Genomic DNA, 19,804 nt, shown 5'->3' with positions numbered 1-19,804 from the left:
AAATAACCATAGAACCACCACGCCCTCACCAAACTCTAGGAAACGTATGGTTCTCAGAACGTTAGGTGCTAGCTGGGAAAACCCCTTGGCTCTGACATTATTCTGGTCAAACTGAAGAATGAAAATCATCCTTTTAGTTGTTGTTGTTGGTTTTTTTTAAACACAGTGACAAATGAAACACATATTGGCACAGTGACCGTACAGTATACGTGAGTAACAGGACACCGCAAGAATAAGGCACCTTTTAATCTAGCTGAAATGTTGTGTCATTGGGCCAGGTGTCAATCAAAGATACAGCCGCCAACCAAGGTGACTCAGACTCTGTTATTGAGCTGTGATGTAGTCAGTCAGAACATGTGTCCACAATGGCACCTTATTTCCCTACACAGTGCACTACCTTTGACCAGAGCCTTATTGGGTCTATATGGGTAATAGGGTGTGATGTAACTACATCCAGAGTGATTGAGCTGTGATGTAACTACAGTCAGAGGCTGAGGCCTTGTTTACGCATTGTGAAGGTGCCCTTTAAAAGTAATTAACGCCTGAGCCGACATCTTTACCATGAATGCAATGTCTGCAAAACGTCTGGGGAAATTCACTTTAAAAAGCGCATTTTTTGGGGGGGTTGTTCACTGCTCAGCAGCACAACACGCTTTGAAGGAGCCCACACAATGGCACCCTATTTCCTATTTAGTGCACTACTTTTGACCAGGGCCCATATCTATTGGTGTTAGGGATCTCTTCTCTATGCCTTTTGCAATCACACTTGTCACTCACTCGAGCTGCTTTAGTACCTCCTGACAATATAATAAGCCCAATACTGTATGTTAATTATAGACAGCATCTAATGACAAACGAGCGTGGTCACACTAAGTAAAGAAGTTCCGTCCCCCCTGAGACGGGGTACGAGGGCGGTGATATGTTACCCTGCCACAGCAGGTGTTCAAGAGGTCTGCTTCAGCACTGTGAGGTAACACAACACCTTCTGATTCTAACTCTCAGAAATATAGTCCGCGATGTTAAAGTTGTGGACCGGTGTTTAGTAACGCAGGATGCTGGTAACCAATCAACAGAGTGACCACTGTGTGATTGGTTTAGCTCTCAACCTATTAAGGGAATATGCAGTATGTGTAGCATATAACGATGTGTAGAGGCAGAGACTGTCCTCCATCCACGGGCTCACACCCAGCCCATTTAATGATGTGTAGAGGCAGAGACTGTCCTCCATCCACGGGCTCACACCCAGCCCATTTAATGATGTGTAGAGGCAGAGACTGTCCTCCATCCACGGGCTCACACCCAGCCCATTTAACGATGTGTAGAGGCAGAGACTGTCCTCCATTCATGGGCTCACACTCAGCCCATTTAATGATGTGTAGAGGCAGAGACTGTCCTCCATCCACGGGCTCACACCCAACCCATTTAATGATGTGTAGAGGCAGAGACTGTCCTCCATTCATGGGCTCACACTCAGCCCATTTAATGATGTGTAGAGGCAGAGACTGTCCTCCATCCACGGGCTCACACCCAGCCCATTTAATGATGTGTAGAGGCAGAGACTGTCCTCCATCCACGGGCTCACACCCAGCCCATTTAATGATGTGTAGAGGCAGAGACTGTCCTCCATCCACGGGCTCACACCCAGCCCATTTAATGATGTGTAGAGGCAGAGACTGTCCTCCATCCACGGGCTCACACCCAGCCCATTTAATGATGTGTAGAGGCAGAGGTTGTTAGGGTGTTAGGGTTAAAGTGTAATCGGGGGTTCATCGGTAGGACAGTTTGAGTGTAATCGTGGGTGCATTGGTAGGACAGTTTGAGTGTAATCGTGGGTATGTTGGTGCAGTAGGAGTGTGTGTAAAACAGAGAGGATGCCACTGCCAAAAGCAATTAATTCTTCTCCGGGTGTTGCTCTACGTTCTAAATGGAGTCGGTGCTGAAACGGCTTGTTGTTGTATTAGTTCCTTCCATCCGTAGACACACGAGGACTTTCAGCCTCAACCACCTCTTCAGTCTGTCTCCTTTCTGAGCTAGGACAAACACCAAACATCCTACTGTACCAGTTGAAAACATCTGCTAGCTGTTCAAAGTTTAGTAGTTCATCCAACACACACACACACACACACACACACACACACACACACACACACACACACACACACACACACACACACACACACACACACAGCCACACACACACACACACACACACACACACACACACACAAGGACTTCCAGCTTTCGAACCGTACCCTCTTCTCTTCTCCTCTGAGCTGGGACAACTGCCACTCACAGAACTGACCTCTAGCTGTGATTAAACCTGATATTTACAACGACACATGAACCCCTTACATCAACATGAAACCCTTACATCAACATGAAACCCTTCCATCATTAATTACCTTAACGCTCAGGCATCAGGCATCAGGACACAGTCACCAAAACCTCCATTACCTCATAAGAGATGTATGTGTTTACGTGTTAGCAGCTACGTCAGGCAGTCTCTGTTTCCTTCCATCTCCAATACGTGCTTCTATCTGTATCTGTCTCCAAGGCCCCGTTCTGCTGATTATCTCCACAAGGCCCTGGTTAGAGGACACAGTGAGGACCTGGTCCAGCAAGAAGCCTCCTGTAATCATCTGTGATTGGTTAGAGAACACAGTGAGGACCTGATCCAGGAAGAAGCCTCCTGTAATCATCTGTGATTGGTTAGAGAACACAGTGAGGACCTGATCCAGGAAGAAGCCTCCTGTAATCATCTGTCATTGGTTAGAGGACACAGTGAGGACCTGGTCCAGCAATAAGCCTCCTGTAATCATCTGTGATTGGTTAGAGGACACAGTGAGGACCTGGTCCAGCAATAAGCCTCCTGTAATCATCTGTGATTGGTTAGAGGACACAGTGAGGACCTGATCCAGCAAGAAGCCTCCTGTAATCATCTGTGATTGGTTAGAGGACACAGTGAGGACCTGGTCCAGCAATAAGTATCCTGTAATCATCTGTGATTGGTTAGAGGACACAGTGAGGACCTGATCCAGCAAGAAGCCTCCTGTAATCATCTGTGATTGGTTAGAGGACACAGTGAGGACCTGATCCAGCAAGAAGCCTCCTGTAATCATCTGTGATTGGTTAGAGGACACAGTGAGGACCTGGTCCAGCAAGAAGCCTCCTGTAATCATCTGTGATTGGTTAGAGGACACAGTGAGGACCTGATCCAGCAAGAAGCCTCCTGTAATCATCTGTGATTGGTTAGAGGACACAGTGAGGACCTGATCCAGCAAGAAGCCTCCTGTAATCATCTGTGATTGGTTAGAGGACACAGTGAGGACCTGGTCCAGCAAGAAGCCTCCTGTAATCATCTGTGATTGGTTAGAGGACACAGTGAGGAACTGGTCCAGCAATAAGCCTCCTGTAATCATCTGTGATTGGTTAGAGGACACAGTGAGGGATCAGGTCTAGCAAGAGCCTCTTGTAATCATCTGTGATTGGTCAGAGGACACAGTGAGGGAACTGGTCTAGCAAGAGCCTACAGTAATCATCTGTGATTGGTCAGAGGACACAGTGAGTTATCTGGTCCAGCAATAAGCCTCCTGTAATTGTTTTATTTTATTTATTTAACCTTTATTTAACCAGGTAGGCTAGTTGAGAACAAGTTCTCATTTACAACTGCGACCTGGCCAAGATAAAGCAGAGCAATTCGACACATACAACAACACAGAGTTACATATGGAATAAACAAAACATACAGTCAATAATACAGTAGAACAAAAGAAAACAAAAAGTATATATACAGTGAGTGCAAATTAGGTAAGATAAGTGATTTAAGGCAATAAATAGGCCATGGTGGCGAAGTAATTACAATATAGCAATTAATCACTGGAATGGTAGATGTGCAGAAGATGAATGTGCAAGTAGAGATACTGGGGTGCAAAGGAGCAAGATAAATAAATAAATACAGTATGGGGATGAGGTAGATAGATGGGCTGTTTACAGATGGGCTATTTACAGGTGCAGTGATCTGTGAGCTGCTCTGACAGCTGGTGCTTAAAGCTAGTGAGGGAGATATGAGTCTCCAGCTTCAGAGATTTTTGCAGTTCGTTCCAGTCATTGGCAGCAGAGAACTGGAAGGAAAGACGACCAAAGGAGGAATTGGCTTTGGGGATGACCAGTGAGATATACCTGCTGGAGCGTGTGCTACAAGTGGGTGCTGCTATGGTGACCAGAGAGCTGAGAAAAGGCGGGGCTTTACCTAGCAGAGACTTGTAGATGACCTGGAGCCAGTGGGTTTGGGAGACGAGTATGAAGCGAGGGCCAACCAACGAGAGCGTACAGGTCGCAATGGTGGGTAATATATGGGGCTTTGGTGACAAAACGGATGGCACTGTGATAGACTGCATCCAGTTTGTTGAGTAGAGTGTTGGAGGCTATTTTATAGATGACATCACTGAAGTCGAGGATCGGTAGGATGGTCAGTTTTACGAGGGTATGTTTGGCAGCATGAGTGAAGGAGGCTTTGTTGCGATATAGGAAGCCGATTCTAGATTTAATTTGGGATTGGAGATGCTTAATGTGAGTCTGGAAGGAGAGTTTACAGTCTAACCAGACACCTAGGTATTTGTAGTTGTCCACGTATTCTAAGTCAGAGCCGTCCAGAGTAGTGATGCTGGACGGGCGAGCAGGTGCGGGCAGCGATCTGTTGAAAAGCATGCATTTAGTTTTACTTGCATTTAAGAGCAGTTGGAGACCACGGAAGGAGAGTTGTATGGCATTGAAGCTCATCTGGAGGTTAGTTAACACAGTGTCCAAAGAAGGGCTAGATGTATACAGAATGGTGTCGTCTGCGTAGAGGTGGATCAGAGAATCACCAGCAGCAAGAGCGACATCATTGATGTATATAGAGAAGAGAGTCGGCCCGAGAGTTGAACCCTGTGGCACCCCCATAGAGACTGCCAGAGGTCCGGACAACAGGCCCTCTGATTTGACACACTGAACTCTATCAGAGAAGTAGTTGGTAAACTAGGCGAGGCAATCATTTGAGAAACCAAGGCTGTCGAGTCTGCCAATAAGAATGTGGTGATTGACATAGTCGAAAGCCTTGGCCAGGTCGATGAATACGGCTGCACAGTAATGTCTCTTATCGATGGCGGTTATGATGTCGTTTAGGACCTTGAGCGTGGCTGAGGTACACCCATGACCAGCTCTGAAACCAGATTGCATAGCGGAGAAGGTACGGTGGGATTCGAAATGGTCGGTAATCTGTTTGTTAACTTGGCTTTCGAAGACCTTAGAAAGACAGGGTAGGATAGATATAGGTCTGTAGCAGTTTGGGTCTAGAGTGTCACCCCCTTTGAAGAGGGGGATGACCGCGGCAGCTTTCCAATCTTTGGGAATCTCAGACGATACGAAAGAGAGGTTGAACAGGCTAGTAATAGGGGTTGCAACAATTTCGGCAGATCATTTTAGAAAGAGAGGGTCCAGATTGTCTAGCCCGGCTGATTTGTAGGGGTCCAGATTTTGCCGTTCTTTCAGAACATCAGCTATATGGATTTGGGTGAAGGAGAAATGGTGGGGGCTTGGGCGGGTTGCTGTGGAGGGTGCCGGGCAGTTGACCGGGGTAGGGGTAGCCAGGTGGAAAGCATGGCCAGCCGTAGAGAAATGCTTATTGAAATTCTCAATTATAGTGGATTTATCGGCGGTAACAGTGTTTCCTAGCCTCAGAGCAGTGGGCAGCTGGGAAGAGGTGCTCTTATTCTCCATGGACTTTACTGTGTCCCAGAACTTTTTTGATTGGTCAGAGGACACAGTGAGGTATCTGGTCTAGCAAGAAGCCTCCTGTAATCATCTGTGATTGGTCAGAGGACACAGTGAGGATCTGGTCCAGCAATAACCATCCTGTAATCATTTGTGATTGGTCAAAGGACACAGTGAGGATCTGGTCCAGCAATAACCATCCTGTAATCATTTGTGATTGGTCAAAGGACACAGTGAGGATCTGCACTGTATTGGGAATAGGGTGCCATTTGGAACGCGCTATGCTGTCTGTTTGTATAAGTTCAGACTGCTTGGTCCCTTAATTCATATGTATGTGTCCATCTTCCTGAATGCATTATGGTTGAGCCTGGTTGTACAGCAGATTCAGCCTATTGCCGTCTAGCGTTTACTTATGGGATGCCAGGGAGCAGTTGGCAGGGCAGCTGGGCTGATGAGACCAGCTCCAGAGGGGCCCTGAAGTGGCCAGCTCCAGAGGGGCCCTGAAGTGGCCAGCTCCAGAGGGGCCCTGAAGTGGCCAGCTCCAGAGGGGCCCTGAAGTGGCCAGCTCCAGAGGGGCCCTGAAGTGGCCAGCTCCAGAGGGGCCCTGAAGTGGCCAGCTCCAGAGGGGCCCTGAAGTGGCCAGCTCCAGAGGGGCCCTGAAGTGGCCAGCTCCAGAGGGGCCCTGAAGTGGCCAGCTCCAGAGGGGCCCTGAAGTGGCCAGCTCCAGAGGGGCCCTGATGGGACCAGCTCCAGAGGGGCCCTGATGGGACCAGCTCCAGAGGGGCCCTGACGGCCAGCTCCAGAGGGGCCCTGACGGCCAGCTCCAGAGGGGTCCTGACGTGGCCAGCTCAAGAGGGGTCCTGACGTGGCCAGCTCAAGAGGGGCCCTGGTGTCCACAGCACCAGCAGCAGTGCTATGGAGAAACGTATTAACAATGTCAGTCACATACACCAACCAGCCAGCCAGCCACTCTCAGTCTCTCTAGGCTCTGGGGTCATGTGGCCCACACTTGTGTCTGCATCCCAAACGACACGCTATATAGAGCACTGGTCAAAAGTAGTGCACTATATAGGGAACAGGGTCCTGTTTGTGACGGTAGATGTATTCCAGTCGGTGACTAATGTGGGGGAATTCCGGATGAGTCAGAAGCCCGGTACAGTGTCTCCGTGTCCAATACAGCAGCTCCACGGTGTCACTCAGAGGTGATAATTCACAGCTCTATGGTGGCACTCAGGACGTACTAAACTGACCAGCAACTATGGCATTGTTTATAACGTCCCTGAGAGTACAACACTTACAGAGTGACAACAGGGAAGAGTAAGTACTGGGGCGATACAAATTCAAGAGACAACTAATGCAATCTTAAGCTGATCCAACAGTGGATGAATAAAATGATCAAACAGATTGATAGGGTGATTTATCCATATTGCTGTTTGAATACGTTTACAAAATCAATCAGGGATTACACATAATGATAATGGCGTTTAATGTCTACGAACGTAATTCCGAAACGTTTAATGACGATAAAAGTTGCTCCTAACATTTAATGACAATAAAAGTTGCTCCTAACGTTTAATGACGATAAAAGTTGCTCCAAACATTTAATGACAATAAAATATGCTCCTAACGTTTAATGACGATAAAAGTTGCTCCTAACGTTTTATGACAATAACAGTTGCTCCTAACATTTAATGACAATAAAAGTTGCTCCTAACGTTTAATGACAATAAAAGTTACTCCTAACGTTTAATGACAATAAAATTTGCTCCTAACGTTTAATGACGATAAAAGTTGCTCCTAACATTTAATGACTATCACTGAGGCAACCCAACATAATCAGTGGAACTAATCATTCGGACCTTCAGTCAACTTTCATACCATCTTACTGTACAGGACTGCTTAGAGTACATATGTACTGAAAACAGGTCATTAAATGAGTCACTTTTATTTGTAAGAATCCCAGGAGGTTTTCATTTGACAGACCGAAGGGGAGATCTTCACCACTCTGCAGTGACAGGGAGGACTGGCTCTAGCCTCCATGATTTATCATTATGGGATATTCTGGGTGACTCCCAAATGAAACTCTATTCCCTGTATAGTGCACTTCAAATAGTGTTCAAAAGATGTGCACTATGCAGCGAATAGGGTGCCATTTGGGATACAGCCTCGATCGCTGAGACGTAGGAGGATGTTTTCCCACGCCGTGATTCAACCTGCCTTTTGTCACACTGCCTTCTACACCTGACAGAACGTTGTGTTGTGTCACCATTCATGGGAAAATCTACGCTGCCGTCGGCAACCAATAAAGAGGGTGAAGGCCAAATGTAAAATAAACCATATCCCGTACAACCACTTTCAGTGGGAACCAGATTTGTTTGTCAGTTTTTTTTATTATTTTTTTCTCATCTCATTACAAAGGTGGAGCTCGTTATAGGGTTTATGGGACTGTCGTGATGTTTGCGATCCATTGTTTTGAAGCATTACAAAATACTGTTGAGTTTAGACCGTGATATCACAGTTCAGTTCACACAGACAAAACAACACGCAGGTCTGTCGAGTTTATAGTGTATTAAATCAAGCATGCACTTTCCTATAAACTTTGTAAATATGAAATTGTTCATAAATATTTAACTGTATATAGAATGCTTGACCCAGGTTAGTTTACTCAAATCTGCACCGTTTGAAAAAATAAAGTAATTGCTCACGAAACAATATTTGATGATTTGAAGAGGCGGTATTTCAGTAGACATTTTTTTTAAATTAAGTTAAAAAAAAAAAATAATAATTTTAAAATAAATGTAAAAAATTCTATATATATTTTCTAATTTTTTTTCTACAACAAGCTACACTATTAAGGACAGTAAACACACTGAGATGCAAGGAGCATTTTACAGCTTTATTATATGGTTTTCTATGCAGATGGTTATTGAGTTTCCCACAATAGCCTACAAGCAATGGAGGATAACTGAACAGAGAGAAACATTTGAAAGCTTTGTGTATGTGGATAAAGTGTATATTTGACAGCTTTGTGTATGTGGATTCCACAGCGTGACACAGGGATTAAATAATCCTACTGATATTAAACAGTGGATTACAGTGCTGTTTTCCTGTTCTGGTTGAAACTAGTTTTTCTGGAAGGTGTGGTTTTTCTTCTACAGGGTATCAAATCCCTTGATGGGTGACATCCCAAAAGGCTCCCTATTCCCTATTTAGTGCACTACTTTGTACCAGAGGCCCCATAGAGAATAGGGTGCTATTTGGGATGTTATGTGGACCAGTGCTGAAAAGTATAGTAAACATTATCAAAGCTTTTCCACTAACTAGTCACATGACTCACATCTAAAGACCCTCACAAATCATCCATCACAACCCATAATCCTGTTAAAGCCTCCATGTATTTTATTTTTCGCTGTTGGTCAACCACTCCTGACGATATGCTCATGGCAAATACTGTCAACATAAAAATGAAATTATGATTTAGTCTAAACACTGACTTTACTTGACGCAGTGCCATTAAAGTGTTGTTTTAATACCGATAACTTATTATGTGAAAAGTCCTACTATTGGTTGGTCAATTAGCAGGTGTTTGTAACTATCTGCATGTCTGTGTTGCTGCAGTATGTTTCTGACTGTGTGTGTGTGTGTGTGTGTGTGTGTGTGTGTGTGTGTGTGTGTGTGTGTGTGTGTGTGTGTGTGTGTGTGTGTGTGTGTGTGTGTGTGTGTGTGTTTGGGATGAGCCCTGGGTCGGTTGGGAACGTGGGAGGGGATTTTTTTTTTCTCTATATGTCAATTTTGTTAAAACTTTATTTTAAAGGGTCCGTACAACAGTGTCATTACATGTGTATTTAAAGTGTAGCAAGTATTGTACAACTCATAGTTACACTGTAATAACAACACGTAGCTGGAGTTAATTAAGGCCTGTAACTACAGAGGTGCCACGACAAATGCTTGTTACCATGCTTGTTACAAATGGGCAAAGTTTCCACTAAATTCACCGCTAATTTTGTGTTTTGTTTCTTCTCAGCTGCATCTGCTTCAGGTATAACTGTCACATGGTTGTAATCTCTGGTGGACAGACGGGCTGAGTGTCCGAAATTACAAAGGTCGAGAAGCTCAATAGGCTCTAATTACCTACCCGTGAATGGACTCTTCAAAATCTCAAATCAATGTTGTTGCTAAAAAAGGATACTATCTGGGTTAACTTACCCTAAATAGTATGCTATTGTCACGTCCGTCTGAAGAAGAAGGTGACCAAAGCGCAGCGTGGTAAGTGTTCATAATTTATTAAATAAAAACTAAAACACTGAAATACAAAAAAAGAACAATGAGAACAACCGAAACAGTTCTGTCTGGTGCAGACACAAAAAACAGAAAACAACTACCCACAACACACAGGTGGGATGAGGCGACCTAAGTATGGTTCTCAATCAGAGACAACTATAGACAGCTGCCTCTGATTGAGAACCACACCCCGGCCAAACACAAAGAAATAGAAAGCATAGAAGAATTAACATAGAATGCAATACATAGAATGCCCACCCCAACTCACGCCCTGACCAAACCAAAATAGAGACATAAAAAGGATCTCTAAGGTCAGGGCGTGACAGCTATCTGGGTTAACTTGGTTGAGTTTACAGAAACAAATACGATATAGGTCAGCCTCCAGACAGGTCAGCATGATATAGGTCAGCATGTACCTCACCTGACTGGTGTCTATTATACCGGAGGATTATAATACAGAATGTACCTCACCTGACTGGAGTCTATTATACCGGAGGATTATAATACAGCATGTACCTCACCTGACTGGTGTCTATTATACCGGAGGATTATAATACAGCATGTACCTCACCTGACTGGAGTCTATTATACCGGAGGATTATAATACAGAATGTACCTCACCTGACTGGAGTCTATTATACCGGAGGATTATAATACAGCATGTACCTCACCTGACTGGAGTCTATTATACCGGAGGATTATAATACAGCATGTACCTGACTGGAGTCTATTATACCGGAGGATTATAATACAGCATGTACCTTACCTGACTGGAGTCTATTATACCGGAGGATTATAATACAGCATGTACCTCACCTGACTGGAGTCTATTATACCGGAGGATTATAATACAGCATGTACCTCACCTGACTGGTGTCTATTATACCGGAGGATTATAATACAGCATGTACCTCACCTGACTGGAGTCTATTATACCGGAGGATTATAATACAGCATGTACCTCACCTGACTGGAGTCTATTATACCGGAGGATTATAATACAGCATGTACCTTACCTGACTGGAGTCTATTATACCGGAGGATTATAATACAGCATGTACCTCACCTGACTGGTGTCTATTATACCGGAGGATTATAATACAGCATGTACCTCACCTGACTGGAGTCTATTATACCGGAGGATTATAATACAGCATGTACCTCACCTGACTGGAGTCTATTATACCGGAGGATTATAATACAGCATGTACCTCACCTGACTGGAGTCTATTATACCGGAGGATTATAATACAGCATGTACCTCACCTGACTGGAGTCTATTATACCGGAGGATTATAATACAGAATGTACCTGACTGGAGTCTATTATACCGGAGGATTATAATACAGCATGTACCTCACCTGACTGGAGTCTATTATACCGGAGGATTATAATACAGCATGTACCTCACCTGACTGGAGTCTATTATACCGGAGGATTATAATACAGCATGTACCTCACCTGACTGGTGTCTATTATACCGGAGGATTATAATACAGAATGTACCTCACCTGACTGGTGTCTATTATACCGGAGGATTATAATACAGCATGTACCTCACCTGACTGGAGTCTATTATACCGGAGGATTATAATACATCATGTACCTTACCTGACTGGAGTCTATTATACCGGAGGATTATAATACAGCATGTACCTCACCTGACTGGAGTCTATTATACCGGAGGATTATAATACAGCATGTACCTGACTGGAGTCTATTATACCGGAGGATTATAATACAGCATGTACCTCACCTGACTGGTGTCTATTATACCGGAGGATTATAATACAGCATGTACCTCACCTGACTGGAGTCTATTATACCGGAGGATTATAATACAGCATGTACCTCACCTGACTGGAGTCTATTATACCGGAGGATTATAATACAGCATGTACCTTACCTGACTGGAGTCTATTATACCGGAGGATTATAATACAGCATGTACCTCACCTGATTGGAGTCTATTATACCGGAGGATTATAATACAGCATGTACCTCACCTGACTGGAGTCTATTATACCGGAGGATTATAATACAGCATGTACCTCACCTGACTGGAGTCTATTATACCGGAGGATTATAATACAGCATGTACCTCACCTGACTGGAGTCTATTATACCGGAGGATTATAATACAGCATGTACCTTACCTGACTGGAGTCTATTATACCGGAGGATTATAATACAGCATGTACCTTACCTGACTGGAGTCTATTATACCGGATTATTATAATACAGCATGTACCTCACCTGACTGGAGTCTATTATACCGGAGGATTATAATACAGCATGTACCTCACCTGACTGGAGTCTATTATACCGGAGGATTATAATACAGCATGTACCTCACCTGACTGGAGTCTATTATACCGGAGGATTATAATACAGCATGTACCTTACCTGACTGGAGTCTATTATACCGGAGGATTATAATACAGCATGTACCTGACTGGAGTCTATTATACCGGAGGATTATAATACAGCATGTACCTTACCTGACTGGAGTCTATTATACCGGAGGATTATAATACAGCATGTACCTCACCTGACTGGAGTCTATTATACCGGAGGATTATAATACAGCATGTACCTCACCTGACTGGAGTCTATTATACCGGAGGATTATAATACAGCATGTACCTCACCTGACTGGAGTCTATTATACCGGAGGATTATAATACAGCATGTACCTTACCTGACTGGAGTCTATTATACCGGAGGATTATAATACAGCATGTACCTCACCTGACTGGAGTCTATTATACTGGAGGATTATAATACAGCATGTACCTCACCTGACTGGAGTCTATTATACCGGAGGATTATAATACAGCATGTACCTCACCTGACTGGAGTCTATTATACCGGAGGATTATAATACAGCATGTACCTTACCTGACTGGAGTCTATTATACCGGAGGATTATAATACAGCATGTACCTGACTGGAGTCTCTTATACCGGAGGATTATAATACAGCATGTACCTTACCTGACTGGAGTCTATTATACCGGAGGATTATAATACAGCATGTACCTCACCTGACTGGAGTCTATTATACCGGAGGATTATAATACAGCATGTACCTCACCTGACTGGTGTCTATTATACCGGAGGATTATAATACAGCATGTACCTTACCTGACTGGAGTCTATTATACCGGAGGATTATAATACAGCATGTACCTTACCTGACTGGAGTCTATTATACCGGAGGATTATAATACAGCATGTACCTCACCTGACTGGAGTCTATTATACCGGAGGATTATAATACAGCATGTACCTTACCTGACTGGAGTCTATTATACCGGAGGATTATAATACAGCATGTACCTTACCTGACTGGAGTCTATTATACCGGAGGATTATAATACAGCATGTACCTCACCTGACTGGAGTCTATTATACCGGAGGATTATAATACAGCATGTACCTTACCTGACTGGAGTCTATTATACCGGAGGATTATAATACAGCATGTACCTGACTGGAGTCTATTATACCGGAGGATTATAATACAGCATGTACCTCACCTGACTGGAGTCTATTATACCGGAGGATTATAATACAGCATGTACCTCACCTGACTGGAGTCTATTATACCGGAGGATTATAATACAGCAAGTACCTTACCTGACTGGAGTCTATTATACCGGAGGATTATAATACAGAATGTACCTCACCTGACTGGTGTCTATTATACCTGAGGATTATAATACAGCATGTACCTCACCTGACTGGAGTCTATTATACCGGAGGATTATAATACAGCATGTACCTCACCTGACTGGAGTCTATTATACCGGAGGATTATAATACAGCATGTACCTCACCTGACTGGAGTCTATTATACCGGAGGATTATAATACAGCATGTACCTCACCTGACTGGAGTCTATTATACCGGAGGATTATAATACAGCATGTACCTGACTGGAGTCTATTATACCGGAGGATTATAATACAGCATGTACCTCACCTGACTGGAGTCTATTATACCGGAGGATTATAATACAGCATGTACCTCACCTGACTGGAGTCTATTATACCGGAGGATTATAATACAGAATGTACCTGACTGGAGTCTATTATACCGGAGGATTATAATACAGCATGTACCTCACCTGACTGGAGTCTATTATACCGGAGGATTATAATACAGCATGTACCTCACCTGACTGGAGTCTATTATACCGGAGGATTATAATACAGCATGTACCTCACCTGACTGGTGTCTATTATACCGGAGGATTATAATACAGAATGTACCTCACCTGACTGGTGTCTATTATACCGGAGGATTATAATACAGCATGTACCTCACCTGACTGGAGTCTATTATACCGGAGGATTATAATACATCATGTACCTTACCTGACTGGAGTCTATTATACCGGAGGATTATAATACAGCATGTACCTCACCTGACTGGAGTCTATTATACCGGAGGATTATAATACAGCATGTACCTGACTGGAGTCTATTATACCGGAGGATTATAATACAGCATGTACCTCACCTGACTGGTGTCTATTATACCGGAGGATTATAATACAGCATGTACCTCACCTGACTGGAGTCTATTATACCGGAGGATTATAATACAGCATGTACCTCACCTGACTGGAGTCTATTATACCGGAGGATTATAATACAGCATGTACCTCACCTGACTGGAGTCTATTATACCGGAGGATTATAATACAGCATGTACCTCACCTGACTGGAGTCTATTATACCGGAGGATTATAATACAGCATGTACCTCACCTGACTGGAGTCTATTATACCGGAGGATTATAATACAGCATGTACCTCACCTGACTGGAGTCTATTATACCGGAGGATTATAATACAGCATGTACCTTACCTGACTGGAGTCTATTATACCGGAGGATTATAATACAGCATGTACCTTACCTGACTGGAGTCTATTATACCGGATTATTATAATACAGCATGTACCTCACCTGACTGGAGTCTATTATACCGGAGGATTATAATACAGCATGTACCTCACCTGACTGGAGTCTATTATACCGGAGGATTATAATACAGCATGTACCTTACCTGACTGGAGTCTATTATACCGGAGGATTATAATACAGCAAGTACCTTACCTGACTGGAGTCTATTATACCGGAGGATTATAATACAGAATGTACCTCACCTGACTGGTGTCTATTATACCTGAGGATTATAATACAGCATGTACCTCACCTGACTGGAGTCTATTATACCGGAGGATTATAATACAGCATGTACCTCACCTGACTGGAGTCTATTATACCGGAGGATTATAATACAGCATGTACCTCACCTGACTGGAGTCTATTATACCGGAGGATTATAATACAGCATGTACCTCACCTGACTGGAGTCTATTATACCGGAGGATTATAATACAGCATGTACCTGACTGGAGTCTATTATACCGGAGGATTATAATACAGCATGTACCTCACCTGACTGGAGTCTATTATACCGGAGGATTATAATACAGCATGTACCTCACCTGACTGGAGTCTATTATACCGGAGGATTATAATACAGAATGTACCTCACCTGACTGGAGTCTATTATACCGGAGGATTATAATACAGCATGTACCTTACCTGACTGGAGTCTATTATACCGGAGGATTATAATACAGCATGTACCTCACCTGACTGGAGTCTATTATACCGGAGGATTATAATACAGCATGTACCTTACCTGACTGGAGTCTATTATACCGGAGGATTATAATACAGCATGTACCTTACCTGACTGGAGTCTATTATACCGGAGGATTATAATACAGCATGTACCTCACCTGACTGGAGTCTATTATACCGGAGGATTATAATACAGCATGTACCTTACCTGACTGGAGTCTATTATACCGGAGGATTATAATACAGCATGTACCTGACTGGAGTCTATTATACCGGAGGATTATAATACAGCATGTACCTCACCTGACTGGAGTCTATTATACCGGAGGATTATAATACAGCATGTACCTCACCTGACTGGAGTCTATTATACCGGAGGATTATAATACAGCAAGTACCTTACCTGACTGGAGTCTATTATACCGGAGGATTATAATACAGAATGTACCTCACCTGACTGGTGTCTATTATACCTGAGGATTATAATACAGCATGTACCTCACCTGACTGGAGTCTATTATACCGGAGGATTATAATACAGCATGTACCTCACCTGACTGGAGTCTATTATACCGGAGGATTATAATACAGCATGTACCTCACCTGACTGGAGTCTATTATACCGGAGGATTATAATACAGCATGTACCTCACCTGACTGGAGTCTATTATACCGGAGGATTATAATACAGCATGTACCTGACTGGAGTCTATTATACCGGAGGATTATAATACAGCATGTACCTCACCTGACTGGAGTCTATTATACCGGAGGATTATAATACAGCATGTACCTCACCTGACTGGAGTCTATTATACCGGAGGATTATAATACAGAATGTACCTGACTGGAGTCTATTATACCGGAGGATTATAATACAGCATGTACCTCACCTGACTGGAGTCTATTATACCGGAGGATTATAATACAGCATGTACCTCACCTGACTGGAGTCTATTATACCGGAGGATTATAATACAGCATGTACCTCACCTGACTGGTGTCTATTATACCGGAGGATTATAATACAGAATGTACCTCACCTGACTGGTGTCTATTATACCGGAGGATTATAATACAGCATGTACCTCACCTGACTGGAGTCTATTATACCGGAGGATTATAATACATCATGTACCTTACCTGACTGGAGTCTATTATACCGGAGGATTATAATACAGCATGTACCTCACCTGACTGGAGTCTATTATACCGGAGGATTATAATACAGCATGTACCTGACTGGAGTCTATTATACCGGAGGATTATAATACAGCATGTACCTCACCTGACTGGTGTCTATTATACCGGAGGATTATAATACAGCATGTACCTCACCTGACTGGAGTCTATTATACCGGAGGATTATAATACAGCATGTACCTCACCTGACTGGAGTCTATTATACCGGAGGATTATAATACAGCATGTACCTTACCTGACTGGAGTCTATTATACCGGAGGATTATAATACAGCATGTACCTCACCTGACTGGAGTCTATTATACCGGAGGATTATAATACAGCATGTACCTCACCTGACTGGAGTCTATTATACCGGAGGATTATAATACAGCATGTACCTCACCTGACTGGAGTCTATTATACCGGAGGATTATAATACAGCATGTACCTCACCTGACTGGAGTCTATTATACCGGAGGATTATAATACAGCATGTACCTTACCTGACTGGAGTCTATTATACCGGAGGATTATAATACAGCATGTACCTTACCTGACTGGAGTCTATTATACCGGATTATTATAATACAGCATGTACCTCACCTGACTGGAGTCTATTATACCGGAGGATTATAATACAGCATGTACCTCACCTGACTGGAGTCTATTATACCGGAGGATTATAATACAGCATGTACCTTACCTGACTGGAGTCTATTATACCGGAGGATTATAATACAGCATGTACCTGACTGGAGTCTATTATACCGGAGGATTATAATACAGCATGTACCTTACCTGACTGGAGTCTATTATACCGGAGGATTATAATACAGCATGTACCTCACCTGACTGGAGTCTATTATACCGGAGGATTATAATACAGCATGTACCTCACCTGACTGGAGTCTATTATACCGGAGGATTATAATACAGCATGTACCTCACCTGACTGGAGTCTATTATACCGGAGGATTATAATACAGCATGTACCTTACCTGACTGGAGTCTATTATACCGGAGGATTATAATACAGCATGTACCTCACCTGACTGGAGTCTATTATACTGGAGGATTATAATACAGCATGTACCTCACCTGACTGGAGTCTATTATACCGGAGGATTATAATACAGCATGTACCTCACCTGACTGGAGTCTATTATACCGGAGGATTATAATACAGCATGTACCTTACCTGACTGGAGTCTATTATACCGGAGGATTATAATACAGCATGTACCTGACTGGAGTCTATTATACCGGAGGATTATAATACAGCATGTACCTTACCTGACTGGAGTCTATTATACCGGAGGATTATAATACAGCATGTACCTCACCTGACTGGAGTCTATTATACCGGAGGATTATAATACAGCATGTACCTCACCTGACTGGTGTCTATTATACCGGAGGATTATAATACAGCATGTACCTTACCTGACTGGAGTCTATTATACCGGAGGATTATAATACAGCATGTACCTTACCTGACTGGAGTCTATTATACCGGAGGATTATAATACAGCATGTACCTCACCTGACTGGAGTCTATTATACCGGAGGATTATAATACAGCATGTACCTTACCTGACTGGAGTCTATTATACCGGAGGATTATAATACAGCATGTACCTTACCTGACTGGAGTCTATTATACCGGAGGATTATAATACAGCATGTACCTCACCTGACTGGAGTCTATTATACCGGAGGATTATAATACAGCATGTACCTTACCTGACTGGAGTCTATTATACCGGAGGATTATAATACAGCATGTACCTGACTGGAGTCTATTATACCGGAGGATTATAATACAGCATGTACCTCACCTGACTGGAGTCTATTATACCGGAGGATTATAATACAGCATGTACCTCACCTGACTGGAGTCTATTATACCGGAGGATTATAATACAGCAAGTACCTTACCTGACTGGAGTCTATTATACCGGAGGATTATAATACAGAATGTACCTCACCTGACTGGTGTCTATTATACCTGAGGATTATAATACAGCATGTACCTCACCTGACTGGAGTCTATTATACCGGAGGATTATAATACAGCATGTACCTCACCTGACTGGAGTCTATTATACCGGAGGATTATAATACAGCATGTACCTCACCTGACTGGAGTCTATTATACCGGAGGATTATAATACAGCATGTACCTCACCTGACTGGAGTCTATTATACCGGAGGATTATAATACAGCATGTACCTGACTGGAGTCTATTATACCGGAGGATTATAATACAGCATGTACCTCACCTGACTGGAGTCTATTATACCGGAGGATTATAATACAGCATGTACCTCACCTGACTGGAGTCTATTATACCGGAGGATTATAATACAGCATGTACCTCACCTGACTGGAGTCTATTATACCGGAGGATTATAATACAGCATGTACCTCACCTGTCTGGAGTCTATTATACCAGAGGATTATAATACAGCATGTACCTCACCTGACTGGTGTATATTATACCGGAGGATTATAATACAGCATGTACCTCACCTGACTGGAGTCTATTATACCGGAGGATTATAATACAGCATGTACCTCACCTGACTGGAGTCTATTATACCGGAGGATTATAATACAGCATGTACCTCACCTGACTGGAGTCTATTATACCGGAGGATTATAATACAGCATGTACCTTACCCATTATGACAACCTGAACCTCCTTGCCATCCAAGTGAGAGGACAAACCCACTAGGACACCACCGAGGATAAACCCACTGGGACACCACAGAGGATAAACCCACTAGGACACCACAGAGGACAAACACACTAGGACACCACAGAGGACAAACCCACTAGGACACCACAGATGACAAACCCACTATGACACCACAGAGGATAAACCCACTAGGACACCACAGATGATAAACCCACTAGGACA

Source organism: Salvelinus alpinus, chromosome 15 (assembly GCF_045679555.1).
Source record: "Salvelinus alpinus chromosome 15, SLU_Salpinus.1, whole genome shotgun sequence".
NCBI lineage: Eukaryota > Metazoa > Chordata > Actinopteri > Salmoniformes > Salmonidae > Salvelinus > Salvelinus alpinus.
The sequence above is the reverse complement of the archived record's forward strand: the minus strand, read 5'-3'. Positions refer to the sequence as shown.